The 19,513-nt window shown below is 38.9% G+C and overlaps 2 long non-coding RNA genes across 2 annotated transcripts in view; both read right to left on the reverse strand.

Annotated features, from left to right (window-relative positions):
• Positions 1 to 19,513, reverse strand: part of LOC126934844 (uncharacterized) — a 471,590-nt gene that overhangs the window by 273,699 nt on the left and 178,378 nt on the right. The gene's annotated exons all lie outside the window — the stretch shown is intronic.
• LOC126934842 (uncharacterized) lies at positions 1,692 to 13,315 on the reverse strand. The gene is made up of 3 exons (XR_007719126.1): positions 13,165 to 13,315; positions 10,974 to 11,111; positions 1,692 to 3,568 (listed from the first exon to the last, which is right to left on the reverse strand). It is a non-coding gene; the product is annotated as an uncharacterized LOC126934842 (long non-coding RNA).

Raw genomic sequence — 19,513 nt, forward strand, 5'->3', positions numbered from 1 at the left:
TCTTCAGAAAATCCATTCATCTTGATGCTAAATTCCTTGGCGAGGTCTAAATGTGAAATTTAAAGAAGCTTTTTCCATTAAATTGCCACTTAGCATTATACATTTGGAGGGAAAAAAGTCTCAGAGATGGAAGTTTTGTCATCTAGCTGGCCGACTACTCAGCAGAGTGAATAGAGGTGCTCCATTTCTCTGAATCTAGCACTGCTCACTGTGTCCTAGTCAAGTCAACCAGGAACAGCCTGACCCAGAATGTCTAGCAAGAAGGGAATTAGATCAAAGTGCTCTTCCATCCTGGATGCCTTTAAATAATATTATGGGATTAAAGGTTTTACAAAAAATGTAATTCAATTAACTGGTTCTTCTTACTGTTTTCTTAAAGCAACAATGATTGAATAGATTTGTAGGCCCAAGGGCAGAAGGGCATCATTTAACCCGATTTGGAGAATTTAACCCTATTTTGGAGAATTCTTTTTACGAGATTACTTTATGTTGGTAAAATCCATCATAATCACCTTTTGGCTGTTCCAGAAAGTCTCAGAGCCTGGTCAACACATTTGCTCATCACAAGTGGAGGAAAAGCAGAAGCAACAAAGATAGACATGTGGTCACAAGAGAATAAGAGGAGCAAAAATAATGTGATCAGTAGCAGATAAGCTACTCATAAGCTTCCTCATAAGCTGTTTCTCTCAGAACAAAACAATCACTACTACCCCCACCCAAACCACCCAACACTTAGAGCTCCCACGATCACTAGCTCAGCTGCCCATCTGCTAGGACCTTCCAAGCTGGCAGAGGAATCTGGGGCTGGACCCTCAGTAAATGGTCATCACTTTCCCTTCATCTTGCATCACGAGGACATGCCTGTCTCACAGTCTTTGGGCTATGGGCAGTAAGTTCCACACTTATATCATATTCTAGTCATTTTCAAACTTTAAATAAAACAAAACCTAAAGGCCTTTTACACAAATATATAAATAAAAAGGTAAAAGGTGTGTCTTAGTCCATTTTGTGTAGCTATACAGAAATGCTGGAGGTTGGGTAATTTATTTAAAAAAGGGGTTCATTTGGCATACGATTCTGATGGCTGGAAAGTTTAAGATAGGCATCTGGTGAAGGCCTCAGGCTGCTTTCATTCATGGCATAGGACAAAGGGGAGCCAGCCTGTGCAGAAATAACATGGCAAGAGGGGGAGCAAGAGAGAGAATAGGGAAGTGCCAGGCTCGTTTTAACAAGCAGTTCTCAGGAGAACTAATAGAGCAACAACTCACTCACCCGCAAGGGAAGGCATTAACCTATGCTTGAGGGCTCCACCCCCGTGACCCAAACACCTTCTATTAGACCCAATCTCCAACACTGGGGATCAAATTTCAACATAAGGTTTCAAGAAAACAAACATCCAAACCATTGCAAGGGGTCTTCTCTGGTTGAAGCCGAAGAGAGGCAAAAAATATCCACATTCCCTGTGTCTTCCTCCCCTGCCATCCTCTGGGGACACTGTGTAAGGAAACCTGGCTTCTTAGAACAGAATGAAAAGACAGCTGACAACAAACTGCCTGGCATATGTGCTAAAAGGAATAAAGGAAACCAAAAATATTTTACCCCAAAATATACTTCTTTAACATATTTTGAGATGGCCATTCAGAGGGCCTGCAAACAGGAATAGCCTAGAAAAGCTGCCTTTTGTGGAGGAGATTTGCATCTGTAGAGAAAATCCACATTGGTGAAATAAATAGCCAGGCTTTCTCTGCCCCTTGTCCCGCATCTGGATCTAGAAAGAGTTGTCTCATGGGAGAGAGAGACTGACAGCCTGACACCACCTTTGGAGGTCTGACAGAAACCTATTCTTTCTGAGAACTGTTACCTGTGAGGCTTCATCTACATAACAAGACCACCTTTGCTAGCCTTGCCTTTCCTCTTCTCTCTGTCCCAAATCCTGGTTTGCCGTGTTCTATGCCTCTACTTTTTCTATAACCTCAAGATGGTATAAAAGAATCAACTATCTGGGCCTTTCTTTGAGATTTTATATTCTGTATGACTTCCATGCACATGTGTGCATGTTAATACATTTTGTATGCCTTTTCTACTAATCTGCCTTTTGTCCATTTATTCTCAATGAACTTTCAAAGGGCGAAGGGGAAGGTTTTCCTTGGCCCCTACAGTTTTTGGTACTGGGAGCAGGATAACCAGAACTGTCCTGCTGTTCTGAAAGCTGAAGTCAATGTTACCCAGAACCTGACAAGCCAGCAGAAGGGCACAAATTTCTTACAGTGAGATTCCTGGGTGTCTGTGAAATCCAGTGAAGTAGATGCTAAAAATTACTGTTCTTTCTTTTCTCTTTTCCAAATGTATTTTTTTCCTTTGTCTCTATCTTTCTATGATATTTGTCATAAAGAGTCCCTCTCATTGTACGTCCTTGAGAGCTTGACTGGTAACCAAGTAACTCTCTCGTTCTCTGATCTCCATGGGGTCACATGTGGTGGCCAGCCTGAAAGGACTGGGAACCTGAAATGTTAAGCAGCAGACTCTGTGTTCTAAGTGTGCCAAGCTTTTAGGGGAATTTGACTTAAGGAGTTTCTTCTATAAGGAGCTTTTATTGCCTTAACTCTTGTTGCCTGGTTAGAACTAGGACGGTCCAATTCCAGGAGGGCCTACCCAGTGTCACAGATTAACAGGTCTGTGACTGGTGGACCCTCACAAATTTGTGAGATACTGGAGACACTATAGGCATAAACAGCAGCCATAACTGTCTATAACAAGAGTCTTTTGCTATCTTAGCTTATTTCTGGGACTAAATTTGCGAGACGGGTATCATTGGGGAAGCGCAACTTTTGCATCCATTTTTAAAATGCCACTTATGACCATGGTATTGTAAACCTGGAAAATTACCCATGGGACTTTCCATGGAAAAGGCTTACTGGCTTGAGTCACTGATGGAATAAATAAATTGGCTAGATTTAAAAGAGAACTCTTAAGAGAGCTCTTGTCCTAAATAGCTATCTTATCAGTACCTATGAAAGAAATAAAAAAGAAATATAGCCTTAAAAAGTTCCTTGGCATGATTTGAAAAAAGCAGAAATCAGATTTAAAACTAAGTTAAAATCCTTCATACGTTCAAAATGCCTGCTTTGGATCCCCCACACGATCTTCAAGGAGAGCTCTCCAGTCTGCAGTCTAGTGCCAAGGATTCCACACATTCACTGCTGAGGCCTGAGTTTAATTTCCAGTTAGAGAGTCAGTCCCTTCGGAATACAAATCCTTTAGCTCGTGAGAAAAAAAAGAAAGAAAGAAAGAAACATCTGTAAGAATTAGTTTGAATTATTTGTTTTGAATTTGTATTTGTGTGACTCAGCGTTTTAAGATATTCATTTGTTAGTGATCCTTTTCCCTTCTGCGGGCGGCCATTGTTTTCCTGTTCATCTCCAAGTCTCTTTTTCCTTCTAGCTTTCTTTGGAGTGGCTCTGGATCTTGTGGGCACTGGTTTTTCGCTCCTATTCGGAGATGGCTAGTGCATCCATGGTGAAACTATAAAAAGCATGCTGGTTTTGGTTCTGAGTCACTTGATAGTGACCTTTGATTAAAAAACAAAAGAGAGAGAGAGAGAAAGAAGTTCAAAGGCCAGGAATATTGGCTACTTGTCCTGACTAAAATCTGGTAACGAAAGATTAAATACGTATATTTTAAGAGCGCTATGGTCAAAAGTCAGCTTAATTAAAATTCAGACTGATTAAAAAAAAAAAAACTCCTCTGTTCTCTTTTGGATCCTATTTCTCTCATGTGTGTTTTTTTCAGTCAAGTAAAATCCCTTTTTAATTTTATGTTTGAGCCTTTCTGTTAGCTTCCTTTCTTGTTGACAAGATTTTTCTTTAAAGAAAAATATAAAATTGTATTGGCCTTTGTGAGACGCTTAAGATCTTCCCAAATTGGCTCCCCTTGGACTAATTTGCCCATTTGCTTTTGCCCTTCCTTTTGCCACCTTTGTCAGTCCCAACTTCCTCCATTTGATAGTCAGTAGATTTAAAAAGTACAGAAAGGAAACATGACGGGTTTAGTTGTTGCATAAAGAGATCTGAAAGAGGCTTGTAGAGACTCTAAGTTCCTATGAGGAACACAGCCAAAGCACCACTGACCTTTTGGGGTCCCTGTCTTCCTCATGGAGCCCCAAGAGTCATGAGTCAGCACTATTTTTTAATGAGTTCTGCCCTGAACTCAGTAATCCAGTTATAAACAGAAACTAAGTTAAAAAGCCACCTATCCAACTAAATCAGTTTCCAAAGTACAACTTTCTGGCATTTAGCTGGCTATTTTTTAAACTCTTTGTAAAAGGAATTTGTATCTATAAATAAAATCTCCATTTGTAAGGGCATCTTCCTCTACATAAACCACTAGAAACTGTTACAATGGGAAAGCTATTTACTTAAAAGCTTGCATAGAAAACCTTACCTTTATTTAAAGTCCTTTTCCTGACTATCTTGACTGAACTGGGCCTCTACCCATACCATTCTTTGTCTTGGTAAATAATGATGTTTATATCTAAGTTTTGCACCTTTGAGATATAAATTTTCTTCTTGTTTCACCTCAGAGTTATCCTTTTGGGAGTGTGAATTTAGAGTCACCTAGTTAACAATTGCTTAGGGCAATTGAACAGATAATTAGAGGTGTAATGATCTGAATGGGGGAAAACAAAAACTAACTAGAAGCTGGCAAATGCAAAAACTTAATGAAAGCTTTAAGATCTGCTTCTGTTTGTAGATCTATATGTATATGTGATAGTTCATGTGATCTGAAATAATCTTAGGTAAATAAAGCTAGTTTTAAGATGGTTGGTAAAATAAAATAGAAACGTTTTCAGAATTGTTGGTTTAAATATAATTCAGGTATTTTTGCCTGGGTCTACTGGTCAAATAGGTTTATGCTGTCTCGGATACATGCTTTAAGTTCATGAAACTACTTCTGTAATACTTCATATACATGCCTGGTTTATCTGTAAGCTAAAGCTGTAAACTCTGACTGCTAGGCTTTCCCAAATCTTTGCACACATCTTGCTATAAGCTTATTTTTTTATTTTGAGCCTCTGAATTCTGGAGTCTGAACAGGTGGCCATGGCAGTGACTGGGGACATGAGTGTCCAGAGTGCCTTGACAATTAGCTGCAAGGAAAAACCAAGCTCAGTCTGGCCCCATCCTCCCAGGTCCAGCTATGCCTCTTGGCAATGCTGCGAAGGGGCGAATCCTCCAGGCATTATCATCACAGCTCTGTCTTCCATCCTGGGCTGTATATCTGGTATGGGAATTCAGGACCCAGACAGACCCTGCACTTCATAGCCATCCCGGGTGCCATGTGGCCACTGGGGAAATGAATTAGGATAGGTATCTGTGTCATAATTTCAAATTTATTTTTAGAATTTAAAATCTTGGTCATGTTATATTAAATTATGTAATAGATTATCATAAAAATGTCTGAGTCATTTCCAAGTAAAACACTGAAACATTAATTACCAAACAAAAGTTAAGTTTATATACTTTGATATCTTGTTTTTTATGATATAGAAAAGCTAAATATATTTAGATTTGTCAATAAACAAAAAATTGAGAAAACATATCTTTCTAAGATATTATGAAATAGTTTTTAACTACAAATTCTCATATAAAACAGTTCAAAAGCACAAACTTCCTAGATTTTCACTAGAAATTACGGTAAATAAGTGTTAAAATTTATATTAGCATATGTAATTAAGACCACTAATGTGAGACTAATAATTCTATATGCAAATTGCACCAAAAAGAGGGGGACAAGATATGTTTTTGGTGAGAAAGTTATTAAAAAGGGCAGGAGAATGTGGTTTATTATTAAAGAAAAATGATTTTGCCTAGTTTAGAAGTAATTTAAAGGTTATTTCAAACTGAAGGAATAAAAAATGATATGGACAAAACTCAACAGATATAAAAAGAGAATAGAAAAATATAAGAGGTTATAAAAGATTCGTGGAAATCTTGTGTGGTCAAAGCTTATTGAGATTGGATAAATTTGTTTATAAGGTTTTATTAAAATTAGGTTTAGTGTGAATACATAAACACATGTGTAAAATTTGGTTTTCTCTTTTGAAAAAGATGCTTGTGTGGTATTAATAGGAAGCAAAAACTGTAGCAGTAAAGAAATGATGTTCAACCTTCTTTATCTTGTATATACATATTATTAACAGGTGTTCCAAAATTATATGATTCCTAAAATGTTGATATGCCTTGGTATATTTTATGTCATAACTATGACTATTTGGTTAAATTTTTGTAGAAAATAATCAAATTTCCTTGTCAATTATGTCTTTAATCATGGCCATTTTAAGTCTTGTCATCCACAGTTAATTGTTTTATTTTGACGCCTTTTCTTCTAAAAGCTTGTTGCAAATCTTAGTATTGTGCCTTCAAGGACGTTTATGGAAAAGACTGCAGTAAGTACTCTTTTGAGATGGAGTTTCACTCTGTCACCCAGGCTGGAGTGTAGTGGCATGATCACAGCTCACTGCAATCTCTGCCTCCTGGGTTTAAGTGATTCTTCTGCATCAGCCTCCTGAGTAGCTGAGATTACAGGCACCCGCCACCGTGCCTGGCTAATTTTTGTATTTTTAGTAGTGACTGGGTTTCACTATGTTGGCCAGGCTGGTCTCAAACTCCTGACCTCAAGTGATCCACCTGCCTTGGCCTCCCAAAGTGCTGGGATTGCAGGTGTGAGCCACCACGCCTGACCAACAAGTACTCTTAAATACAGATTTCTGACAACTTTGAGATCATATAATTGAACTGGGTAACAATTCCAAAAACTCCAAGGGAAAAAAAATGGACTTATAAAATTTCTTTCATAACATCAACCAGAATAAGAATGAATTACATGGGATGAAACTTACGGAAAACTAAAATGACCTTTTTGCCTTTTTTTGTTTAAAACATTACTGATTCTTTTTATATTTTGTTTTCCAGAGTCAAGAAAACTTTTTTTCTTTCAAAGTTATCTATAGCTTGTAGCAATTGGGTAAAAAGTATCTGTTTGTGAGCAAAAGTTATTTACTTTTCTCTCTACCTGATCCTTCCAGAATTTGAAAACTATTCATGAGCATTCTTTTTGTATGGCAACATAAGTATTTGTATAAATTCAGTAAGAACCTGTTTTCTTTTGTAACAGAACACAATTGGAGACATTGGTTATTTTACCACGTCTCTGACTGGAATGTAATATTCTCAAACATGACCAGATTGCTTTGAGGAACTGAGGATGACTTTATAAGACCAATAGACTTGGGAAAACACAAGCCTGGTATCTTGTTTATGTGGTTCTCTAACAAGGTTCCTTGTGGCAAGTAAAGAATGTCACTTTTGACAGGTCCAGGAATCTTGGGATATTTAGGGAACTTCAAAGAAGAGGAACTCATCCTGTTTGTACAGGTATTACAGAACCTTTGACTTGGCTCCCAAGCATCAACAGGTTTTCAAAAGTCAAATCACAAATTCTTTATCACAATGTTCCAGCAAAGCCAGCTTCAAAAGATCCTGTATGGCACATCACTATTCTTGGTGCACTTTATGCAAACAATCAGGCCAAGTATAATAATGAGACAAACACTTATTAGGCTAATAAAGGTCTTACTATTACTTATTCTTGGTAGAAATGGGAGACTGAAAAGAGAAAAAAATATGTTCTGGAAGAAAACCTATAATACACCCAATATTAGATAACAACGCCTCATTTGTTCATTCGTTTGTTTGTTTGAGGTTGCATTATTTACCTACTATCCAAACAAAATTCTAAGACGTTAGTTCCTTCAAATATCTGGCTGTGACCCTTCAGACTGATGATCCCCATTTTTCTCCCACCCAATCACTTTAACTGACAGAAATTAAAACTGTGCTTTTTCAAAAGGCCTACCTAGTAAAGCTAGATTACTTGATATAAACTTGGAAAGAAATCACTATAGCAATTTACATGTAAATGGCTTTTGTGCCTGCTGATATATGAACTATCCAGACAGTTCATTGGAACATCTGATTCAAACTGCAATCCAGAAAAATCTGCCAGCCTTCCACTGCCTGTCTACTCCAACTGAAGATGCTTCTAGAAGAACTAGCTTATAGACGGCTCCAGACATTAACTTTTGTTTTCCTTCTGTTTCCATAGACATGCCTCTTATTAAAGATCTGTTTTCCTGCATCACATATAGAGACCTAGATTTGAAAATGTAGGAGCTCAGAAAATGACACCCCAAAATAAAGGCCCCAAAACCTGCTCTCTCTGACCTTCTCCCACCCTTCTGTCTCCGGCCTCTCCTTCTTTCCCAAGGTTAGCCATAGAAACCAGAATCCTTTTTCCCTGAGGTGGTTCATAGAAACCAGAATACCTTTTCCCCAAAGCCAACCATAAAATGTAAAACTATTACTCTAACTCCCCCAACCCTCCATAACACACACCTTTCTGTGTAAAAACTGACCGAAAAGAAATTACCTGACCCATCTTGTTTGCTTGTAGGTCCCAAGACCTCCATTCCAGAGAGGGCCCTGCCCGATACTCAGAAGGAAGGAATGCTACACAGAAAGGCCAAGAAGAATCTAACCAGACAGGCCTTGCTGCATTTCCCCATTCAGTCTATTACCATTATATTACATCTTTTTTGTTCAATCATATTTCTACATGGCTGTCCCTACATTGTTAACCCTAAGCATAAAAATGGACAACTTTCCCTGCATCTTTGGGTCTTCATTCAGAAAGCTCCTGTGTCACCTAAAACTATGACGCAATAAATTTATATGCTTTTTCTTCTATTAACCTGCCATTAGTCAGTGATTTTTCAGCGATCCTTCAGAGCGCAAAGGGGGAGTTTTTTCCTTGGCCCTTACAAGAGCCCATCTGCAATGCCATCATAGGGAACACAACTGTTTAACTGAACTGACCTATTCTCATGACTAAGAGACTGATTCAAGAAGATGTGGGATGCTTGTTCCAATAGGGATTTCTTTTCCCCTTTTGCCAACTTCATATCACATGATCTCTAACCCAAATCTCCCCAAACCTACCAACTTGGGCTTTAATATGTGACACTCTAAAAATTAAAGTTTCAAATGGAGGACTAAAGGAAAACAAAAATATTCACCCCAAAATACTTCCTTGACATATTTTGAGATGGCTATTTAGAGGGCCTGCAGACAGAATAGCCCTGAAAAGCTGCCTTTTGTGGAGATTTGCATCTCTAGAGAAGCTATCCAACGGTGAAATCAGCAGGCAGGCTTTCTGTGCTCACCCCTTGTCTAGATCCAGGAAGGACCGGCTCACGAGATAAAGTTACTGAAAGTCTCACACCATTGGGGGTTTGACAGTAACTTATTCTTTTTGAGAGCTGCTACTTGTGAGGTATCATCTACAATAACAAGCCTACCTTTGCCAGCCTTGCCTTTCCTCTTCTCTCTCTCCCAGTACCTGTCTTGCCATGCTCCATGCATCTATTCTTTCTGTAACCTGAAGATGGTATAAAAGTGTTAAAAGAAAAACCTTAGCCAAATTAAATTTAACAGAGTTTAATTGAGCAAAGAATGATTCATGAATCAGGCAGCCTCCTGAGGCAGAATAGACTCGGAGACTCCAGCACAACCACATAGTGGAGGAAGATTTGTGGACAGAAAAAGGAAAGTGATGGGGCGGGCATGGTGGCTCGTGCCTGTAATCCCAGCACTTTGGGAGGCCAAGGCCAGTGGATCACATGAGGCCAGGAGTTCAAGCCAGCTTGGTCAACATGGTGAAACCCAATCTCTACTAAAAGTAGAAAAACTAGCCGGGTGTGGTGGTACATGTCGATAATCCCAGCTACTTGGGAAGCTGAGGCACGAGAATCTCTTGAACCTGGGAAGCAGAGGTTGTGGTGAGCAGAGGGTGTGGTGAGCCAAGATTGCTCCACTGCACTCCAGCTTAGGTGACAGAGCAAGACCCTGTCTCAAAAAAAAAAAAAAAGGGAAGCGATGTACAGAAAAATAAAAGTGAGATACAGAAACAGCAGAGTTGGTTACAGCCTGGCATCTGCCTTATTTAAACGTGGTTTGAAGAGTTGGCCTCCTTTGATTGGCCAAACCTCTGTGATTGGCACAAGAGAAATCTTTAGGTCAAACTTCGAATATGTAAGAAGGCAGCTTTGAACTAAACTTGATTTAACGAAAGAATCAACCATCTGGTCCTTTCTTTGACTTTTCATATTTTGTGTGACTCCAATGCACGTGTGTGCCTCTTAATACATTTTGTATGCATTTTTTTTTCTATTAATCTGCCTTTTGTCAGTTTATTTGCAGTGAACCTGCAGAGGGCAAAGGGGAAGTTTTTCCTTGCCCCCTTTAGAAGAGCATCACAGGGCCTTCTTCCTAGCTCCCAGAGCACAAACATTTCTTTAACTGGCTCTCGGTAGACAATTTAGGTCAACAGACAGTTTCAACTGTATTAGCACAAGAGTAGCAACTGTTTGAAATGTACAAAAATCCTATTACCTCTTCCCTGAAGCACATCCTTCATAACACCTATGCTCAAGGCACTGCTCTTGGTGTCAGAAGAGAAAGGAATCAAATTCTAGAACTTTAAAATTACAAATGAGTACGACATGGAAAACAAGTATGCTGTCCTCAGGGCCAAAACAAATATACCTATAATAATCTAGATGGAAACTTTCTGATGGATATTCTGGGTTTCTTGAAAAGCAGAGATCACAGCTCTCAATGTGAGCTTTGGTCTTGTTCAAATTATGCTGTTTCCCATTATAATTAGAGGCAAACAGATTACTTTCCTCCTCATTTATCCTTTTTAAAAAATGAGTATTCTGGCCAGGTGCAGTGGCTCACACCTGTAATCCCAGCACTTTGGGAGGCTGGGGCAGGTAGATCACTTGAGGACAGGAGTTCAAGACCAACCTGGCCAACATGGTGAAACCCATGTCTACTAAAAAATACAAAAATTACCTGGGCATGGTGGCGCATGCCTGTAGTCCCAGCTGCTAGGGAGGCTGAGGCATGAGAATCGCTTGAACCTGGGCGGTGGAGGTTGCAATGAGCCGAGGTCGCACCATGGCACTCTGGCCTGGGCGACAGAGCAAGATTCTGTCTCAAAAAAAAAAAAAAAGAGTATTTTGTTGAAAAACAGGAACAAAAACCCTAATATCATTAATTGCTAACAACACTTGTAGGCAAATACAAAGAAATGCACCCACTGAAATACACTTTCACACATACAGAGCACTCATCACACAACCCCTTTGTACATTGAAACACTGTATACACAAATTCTTAGCTATCGCAGTCACTGATTAATCTATGCCAGATATTCTCCAAGCTTATATAGTAATTACAACTGGATCTCTTAATTTGAGACTGGACTTCCTCAATGGTCTCTGTTTTTTGAGGATTTCAACAACTTCACCAGGCATAAAAACCCTGGCAATATCTCTTCCATTATAGATTTGATTCCTGTAAAAGGAAGTCATTTGATAGCCAGGACTGGCTCTCTCTCTTGCTCTTTCTCTTTTATGTCTTTCCCTGCAGTGCTCAGCACACTATCTACACTTCTACCTTCTTTCTTTGAAAGAAGAAATTGCTTTTCTTCACCATTCAATTGCAAAAAAAAGAGAGACCATAAACCCATAGTGTGTATCCATATCAACAGTATGACACAAGTCCCTATTTTGCAATCAGAAAAGCTTAATTTCCTTTACAATAAAGACTCATTTCTTCTTACCTAACCATCTAAGACTTCCAGTGGCTAAGTGCTGGTGAATCTAAAAACAATGGCATCCCTAGCAACCCTCTCCAACACAAGACATTTTAAAACTTCCTTCTTTTATAGGTATATTATCAGCCTGGGTGACAGAGCAAAACCCTATCTCAAAAAAAAAAAAAAAGATATTCATTTTGAGCTTCAAATCCCATTTAATGCAATCATTATAAATACATTTATGTCAAACCTGATGAAATCTGAAAATAAAATACAATTAAACAGAGCATAGTGGAAATTTATATCACAGTGTGAGATAATTTGACCCTAAGTACTTGGACTTGAGGTCAAAGTCATTCAGGCATCTGTTCCTAGTATTCCGATAGTTTCCTGAAATTGACAGCCATTGGAGAGTACAGTAACATGCTGTCTGTTAACTATCTACAGCATTACCTCATCTAAAAACATTCAACATAACCATGCCCAGACTTGAAAGATCTGGCTGCCTGAACTATTTCACAGCTCCTCCTTGGAAACTAATAAGTGACCTAAAGTCAAATTTTACACCAAACAGGTTTTTCTTTTCGTTCTTTGTGTTCAGTTGTTTTTCGTTGGTCTGTTTTTCCTATTTGAAAATTAAGGAAATTGAACCAAAGACCCACAGCTTCTCTTCTAGCAAGACCAGAGTACTAGGTTTGAATCTTGACTCTGCCACTTGGGACGTGAGTGGCATAGGCAAATTAGTTGAGCCACCATGGCTCAATTTTTTCATTTGTAACATTCTCATCCCAGGGTGGTTGGGAACATTAGGAAAAACATGCACAACAGGCTTAGTGCTCTGCCAATTCTTTGCTACTCCCATGGAGACCTGGAGGATAACTCCCTCCCCCTGAATATGGTCTGGCCTTAATGATTTGCCTGAACGATAGACCTCTGAGGCCAGGTCATAAGAAGCCTTTTAGATTCAACCTGGGCTTCTGAAAACCTAAGCTACCATGTAAGAAGTTCAACAGCTTTGAAATCACCATGCTGGAAGGACCAGGTAAAGATACCTTAAAATGACATAGAGAAGAAGATATTCCTGTCTTACCCTGAGCTATTCCAGCCTCCAGATATGTATGTCATCCCAGGGGAAACATTTAAACACCACGGGGAGCAGAGACTAGACCTAGAGGATCCCACCAAATTCTGCCCAAATTGTAGATTCATAAGCAAAATAAATGATTGTCATTATTTCAAGTCACTGAATTTTGGGATGGTTTGTTATATAACAAGAGATAACAAGAGCACCCACATAAGATCCTCAAGGGAGAGGCAGCTACTAATTCATCTTTATATTCCCCAGGAATGTCAAATCCAGACAGGTGTCTGTTTACTCTTCATTGCCAAAGAAATGTTGTGCCTGTCAGTAGACAGTGGCTGAAAGCTCAATTTTGCACTTACCCAAGGTGTTGCCAAGCTGAATGAAGCCTTCCTAATGTTCCATTGATTGACCTCCCATTTGAAGCGATGCCCTTCTTATCTTTAGCTAGAATTCTGCAAGCTCCCTGAAGAGCCACAGGGACACAAATAATCCCACTGAAAAAAACCTCATGGAAACTTCTGGCAGGATTAAAACATCAAGAGAACACACAAGGAGAGCACTCACCTTAATGGAATTTGCCTACGCAAGAATGACGCACTTGGGAACTAAAAAATGAACCCTTATACTCAATGAGTTTTGCAGCATACATATTATTTCTTGCCAAATCGCTAGTAGACTGAAGCACAGCAAATTCCATTTAGTTGCCTTGATAAAATGCAGATAGGCTAACAGCACCAACGATCTTGGGACTACAGGCAGAGGTCTCAGGGCTACAAGAGATCTTGGGGCTACAGGCTACCCCAGCATCACTTGAGCTGTCTAGGAGAGTTTACTCTTCCCTAAGAGCTCTGATGGGTCACTAGGTACTTTGAATGGATATACAGTTTGTGGTTTTCTTTAACTTTTAAAACAATTTTTCCCAAGAACTCACTAAAAATGCTCTCTGAGGACTGAAGAGGAGAGAAAACTTTTAGAGAAAATGATGGCATCTTTCTGTATGAGATATTTACCAAAGAAAAACATAGGGCAAGGATACTTTGTGTGAACACTATGTCTTCCATACAGTCACATTTCCCAGACTTTTAAATCAGGTTTCACAACATGAATTTACATGAAATTCAGGCTTCCAATTATGAACAGTGGCATATCAGCAAATCAGTCTTTAAGAGATGGAAGAAAAAAGTGACACCGAAATTCATCTCCTCCTCCATTTGGAATCATCATAAATGATGTTCCCAGTGAGAATATACTGGATTTAAAAAAATAATAATAATTAGGTTAAATGCTTTCAAACTAGATTTTATATAATGTATCCTAAAATCCTTTATAGAATGTAACCTTAAAGATCCTTTTTTTTTTTTTTAACCTGAGCTGTTCTTTGAAGGAACTCCACAGCGTAAGCCCCATTTGCAAAATCGGTGAAATGCAGAGATGCTCTTTTTGGATGGCAGTTTGCAGTAACCCTTGAAATACCTGGCAGTACAAGAAACAACAGATCTATGCCCACAATCTCATTTTCCAAATTAGGAAACTAAGGCCTAGAGAAGTTTCATGTAAGCCCAAAGCCACACAGCTAAGTCAGTGGCATTGCCAAAACTAGAACCCAGGACTCCTTAATCCCAGGTGAGGTTCTGCAGGCTCACTCCTGGTAAGTTCAGACTGGCCACATAGCCTGTGGACATTGGCAGATGGCATAGTATGAGATCAGTGCATCACTTTCAGGGCAGTCAGGCAACTGCCATAATCCTGAGGCTGGCACCCCATACACACAGCAGGCCACCCTCGACCAGCCAGCTGAGACTTACCTAAAGGGAAATGTGCAGTATCACCAGTCAATAACCATCACCCAGAGACAAGGCTGTCTTAACATGAGACAGAGAAAATGGACACCTTCTAGCTTTAAAAGGCCTGTTTCATACTTCTCTCCCAAATCTTCTTCCCTGGAGTCTAGACTCCATCATACTGGGTTCCCCGCTTGAGAATAAACTTTTCCACTAGGCGCTTAATCTTTGGCCTTGTAGTATGTTATTTCTCTTTAACACTACCCTACACAATGCCGTATGGAGAAGAATGCGCAGCCGAGCTGAACTGAAGCAAGCACTGATAAGATACTCAGTGGATTCAGGCAGAGTAGGTCCCAATTTTCTTGAAGACAAATGTTAAATTATTTAGAAAATTGCCTCTAATTTCACTTCAGATTTTCTGTACATATATGCCACTAATGTATTCGTAGTCATAATACACAGTCAGAAATGAAAACTCAGATTTCTTGAGTTGGAAACTAAGGAAATTTAAACAAAAAATAAAACAGATATGGACCACACCACCCAAACCTCATCTTCCTCTTTCTTCCTGGGTTTGATTAATGACTTTCTGGTGCCAGTTGACTAGAACATTAAAGCTTACCAGTCCAAACATTTGAGTAATTCTGGAGTTTGCAGCTAAATTTCTCAGAGCAAGCCAAGCATCCACCCACCATACTCCAGACATGACTTCAGAACATTATTTTTTTCCATTCCCAGTCTTTAAAACAACCTGATGCTGATTATAGTAGCTTCCACCCACCATTTAAATGACTGGGTAGTATTACAGAAGATTTATCAAATCAGAAACATATTTAGTAATTTAAGGCTTGCTTGAGACTATAAAATAGAAGGAAATGTAAGGACTAATGTATTTGGGTAGATATAATTTTTATAAACAGGAAATTTTAAAAAGAAGCTTGAAATGAGGTTTAACTGAACAGAACCCACTCCCACCCCCCACCACTACCCTGATCTTTACCTTACATTACTACTTAGTTTACCAATGTGATTAAAAAGGTGGACTCTAAAATTGAACCATTTGAGTTCAAATTCTGGCTCTACCCTTTAATACTTACATAACCTTGGATAAATTAAACCTCTCCATATCGCATAGGATGGAGATGAGGATTAAGATGAGTTAATAACAGTGTCTGGCTCAGAGTAAAATCAAAATAACTATTAGCTATTAACTATTTTTTTCATAGGTTTGTTGTATCTTAGGGTGGTTATGAGGATTAAATGGCATTATTATGTAAATCACAGTACATGATACAAAGGCTTAACAGATGTTTCTTCTTCCTCTTCTGATTATAATTATTATTATTAAATAATAGAAAATTACAACTGAAAGGAATTTTAAAAACCAGATCAAAACTCTCATTTTAAATATGAGAAAACTAAAGCTGAGAGAAGGGAACAAATTGTCCATGGTTACTCAATCAGTACATCACGAAGCTAGGATTTCATTCATTCATTCATTCATTCATTCATTCATTCATTCATTCATATATTCAACAAGTACTACTGAAGAGTAACCAGCCAAGTCAGTCAGCCCAGTTTTAGTTACAGGATATAGTCAGGAACACAATGGACAAAATGTGTGGGATTTGAATATTGGTCTGAGCCCAGTGCACTTTCCACTATGGTGCTTGTAGTATGAAGCTGAAATAGACCAAGAATTGACTGGATATCAACAAAAAAAATGCCTTTAACTAGCTTTATCTTCTTGGATAAACAACTTTAGCTCTACGTGCCTTGATTGCTTCAAAGGTAAAATGAGAAGGATATTTTAAGGGCCCTCTCAGATATGTTATACAATTGTTCTACCTGGGCTTTTGTCTCTTAATCGCTTATCTAATTGTTGATCCACTAGAACACACATTGTACTCACCAAAGATCTCATCTCCAAGAGAGAATGAATTTAATACCTGTTAACAGTCTAACAGATAGGGACAAGCTGAGTTTCTATTTCTATACTTAGATAAGTTCAGATGGTAAGAAAATATAATAATCCCTCCTGTTTATGAAGCAAACAAGACGACTTCCTATGTTCTGAGATGCTTCACTAATTGTAAACCACTTGACTCATGCGGTGAAGCTGCTTCAAGGAGAGGTCTGTAAACCCAGTTAATTAATTGGAAGGATGCTGATAAGAGCACACACCTTATAGTGTTCAAGAGAAACAGTAAATACTGAGTAACACAACTTTTCAGACACTTCTGTTTTAAAACTATTTGATACTTCTCTGAGAAAAAGACAATACTACTTTCAGACAAGTCTGGAATCTTGAAAACCGATGTATTAGTATTTGACCTCTTGTAGAACTTCCAGATAAAACTTTTAGGAGTCCTCTTTACTTGTGATATTTTAGAGATAACTGTAAACCAAAGAAAAACAGTTTCACTGTAATTTTCAAATTTCTATGGTTAATAGGATGGATGCATTATTTTATTTAGGTGTGATAATCATTTGTGGTAAGCAGTTTTCAAATATGGCATTTAAAGACCCCCACTGGTATTCATACCATGTGTAATCCCCTCCCCTTACATGTAGGAAAGAGCTAATGACATATGTCTACTAAATAGAATACATCAAAAATGATAGAATGTGCTTTCTTGGTCAGATTACAAGAGACAGTGACTTCTGTCTTGCTAGACTCTGTCAACTTCTCAGTCTCCATCCTTTAATGAAACAACCTGCCATGTAGAAGAAACTCACATGGCAAGAAACTGAGGGTGGTCTCTCAACAACATCCAGTGAGGAACTGAGACCTTCAATCCGACAGCCCATGAGAAACTGAATCCTATCAAGAGACATGTGAGTTTGGAAGCTGAGCTTCCCAAGTTAATCCTGGAGGTGACTACAGCCCGGCAAACATCTTGATAGCAGCCTGGAGAGGCCTTAAAGTAGAATACCAGGTAAGATGTGCCTGGATTCTTAACCCACAGAAACTTATTATAGACAGTAATACATGTGTGTAATTTTAAACCACTAAGTTTTAGGGGAATTAAAAAATGCCAGAATAGATACCAAATACATCATCCTAGACAACTCTCTCTCTCTCTCTCTACTTGCACACATTTTTTAAAAATCAGTCAATCCTAGTCATCTATAGGTAGTAAGACTCTTCATATATGGGATCAGCACTGACTATTTTTTAAGATCAAGATTAGATTAGATCAAGGCAATAATAATATACTGGTAGTTTTACATCCTTCTCTTGTAACGAAATTGATCTAAACTGATTGTGTTTTTTTTTTTTCTTTTCCTTTTCTCTTTTTTTTAAGAGATAGGGCAGCAGGTGGGGGAGTCTCGCTTTGTTGTTCAGGCTGGAATGCAGTGGCATGATCATAGCTCATGCAGACTTGACCTCCTGGGCTCAATTGATCCTCCCACCTTAGCCTCCTGAGTAGTTGGGACTACAGGGGTCTGCCACCACACCTGGCTAATATTTTTATTTTTTACAGAGACAGGAATTGCCCAGCCTGGTCTCAAACTTCTAGTCTCAAACAATCCCCCTGCCTCAGCCTCCTGAGGAGCTGGGATTACAGGTGCGAGCCACTGCTTCAGGCTAAAACTGATTTCTCTATAACCCTGGTCTCATATCCAGAGTGAGCCCCAGACACTAGCTTTTCTGGGCTTTTCTCTTACTGCTGACTTTGTGTAATTCCTGAAACAAGAATTATTGACTTGTTATTTGGCTTCCAAAATAGCTGAAGATTTGCATTACCTGCTGGCCACTTGGCTATGCCTAATCTTTGCCTAACCCCTCTCTTAGAGAACTAGAGCTGACATCTCCACTTCTAGCTACTATGTGAAAACCTGAGCCAATCATGTGTCCATCTATAATCAGAAGACTGATGCCTATCTAATATTGAGGATAGAAAAGAGAATCGAATATATATATATATATTTTTTTTTTTTTTTTTTTTTTTAACCCCAGAAGGGATTTTAGTAATTATTTTGACCTTCCAAAACACCACCAAAAAATCTACAGAAAAAGCAAATCTAAGTTTACTGGAACTACTGTAGTAAGAGAGACAAGATGTGTCTCAGACGGAGTAATTCAGGGAACATACTTATGGGGGTAAAGGGTCTGGGTTGCATGGTTTTAAAGTAGGTCTTACAAGGCATGAAACTGGTTGAAATTGGGCAAAGTTTATGACACAGTAGCTTTGCAGTGGTGGGCACGATAAGTCAATGACCTTAAAACGAGCCTGGATAAGCATCTTGTAATTTTTTTTTTTTTTAGGTGAAAGTCACATAACGTAGAATTTACCATTTTAAAGTAAATGACTCGGCCAGGCACGGTGGCTCATGCCTGTAATTCCAGCACTTTGGGAGGCCGAGGCAGGTGGATCACAAGGTTAGGAGTTCAAGACCAGCCTGGCCAAAATGGGGAAACCCTGTCTCTATTAAGTATACAAAAATTAGCCGGGTGTGATGGCAGGCACCTGCAATCCCAGCTACTCGGGAGGCTGAGGCAAGAGAATCGCCTGAACCCGGGAGGTGGAGGTTGTGGTGAGCTGATATCATGCCACTGCACTCCAGCCTGGGTGACTGAGTGAGACTCCATCTCAAACAAACAAAAAATTTTTAAAAAATAAAGTAAACGACTCAGTGGCAACTAGTACATTCACAATGTTGAACAACCACCACCTCTGTCCAATTCCAAAACTAATAGGAAAAGCCTTACCCACAGCAGCTACTTCTCATTCCCATATCCTCTGGGGTTTTCCTATGGGTTTTATGTACTCTGAATATTTCCTATGAATGGAATCATGCAATATGTGACCCTTTGTGTTCAATGCAACCTATTAGTTCTGATAAATAAACCCTTTTAGTCGGTCAACGGTCTTATATCCCAGGGGCAAGCATTACCTAGCTAAGTTATTTCTCTCCT

Source organism: Macaca thibetana, chromosome 14 (assembly GCF_024542745.1).
Source record: "Macaca thibetana thibetana isolate TM-01 chromosome 14, ASM2454274v1, whole genome shotgun sequence".
In the NCBI taxonomy this organism is placed as follows: Eukaryota; Metazoa; Chordata; class Mammalia; order Primates; family Cercopithecidae; genus Macaca; species Macaca thibetana.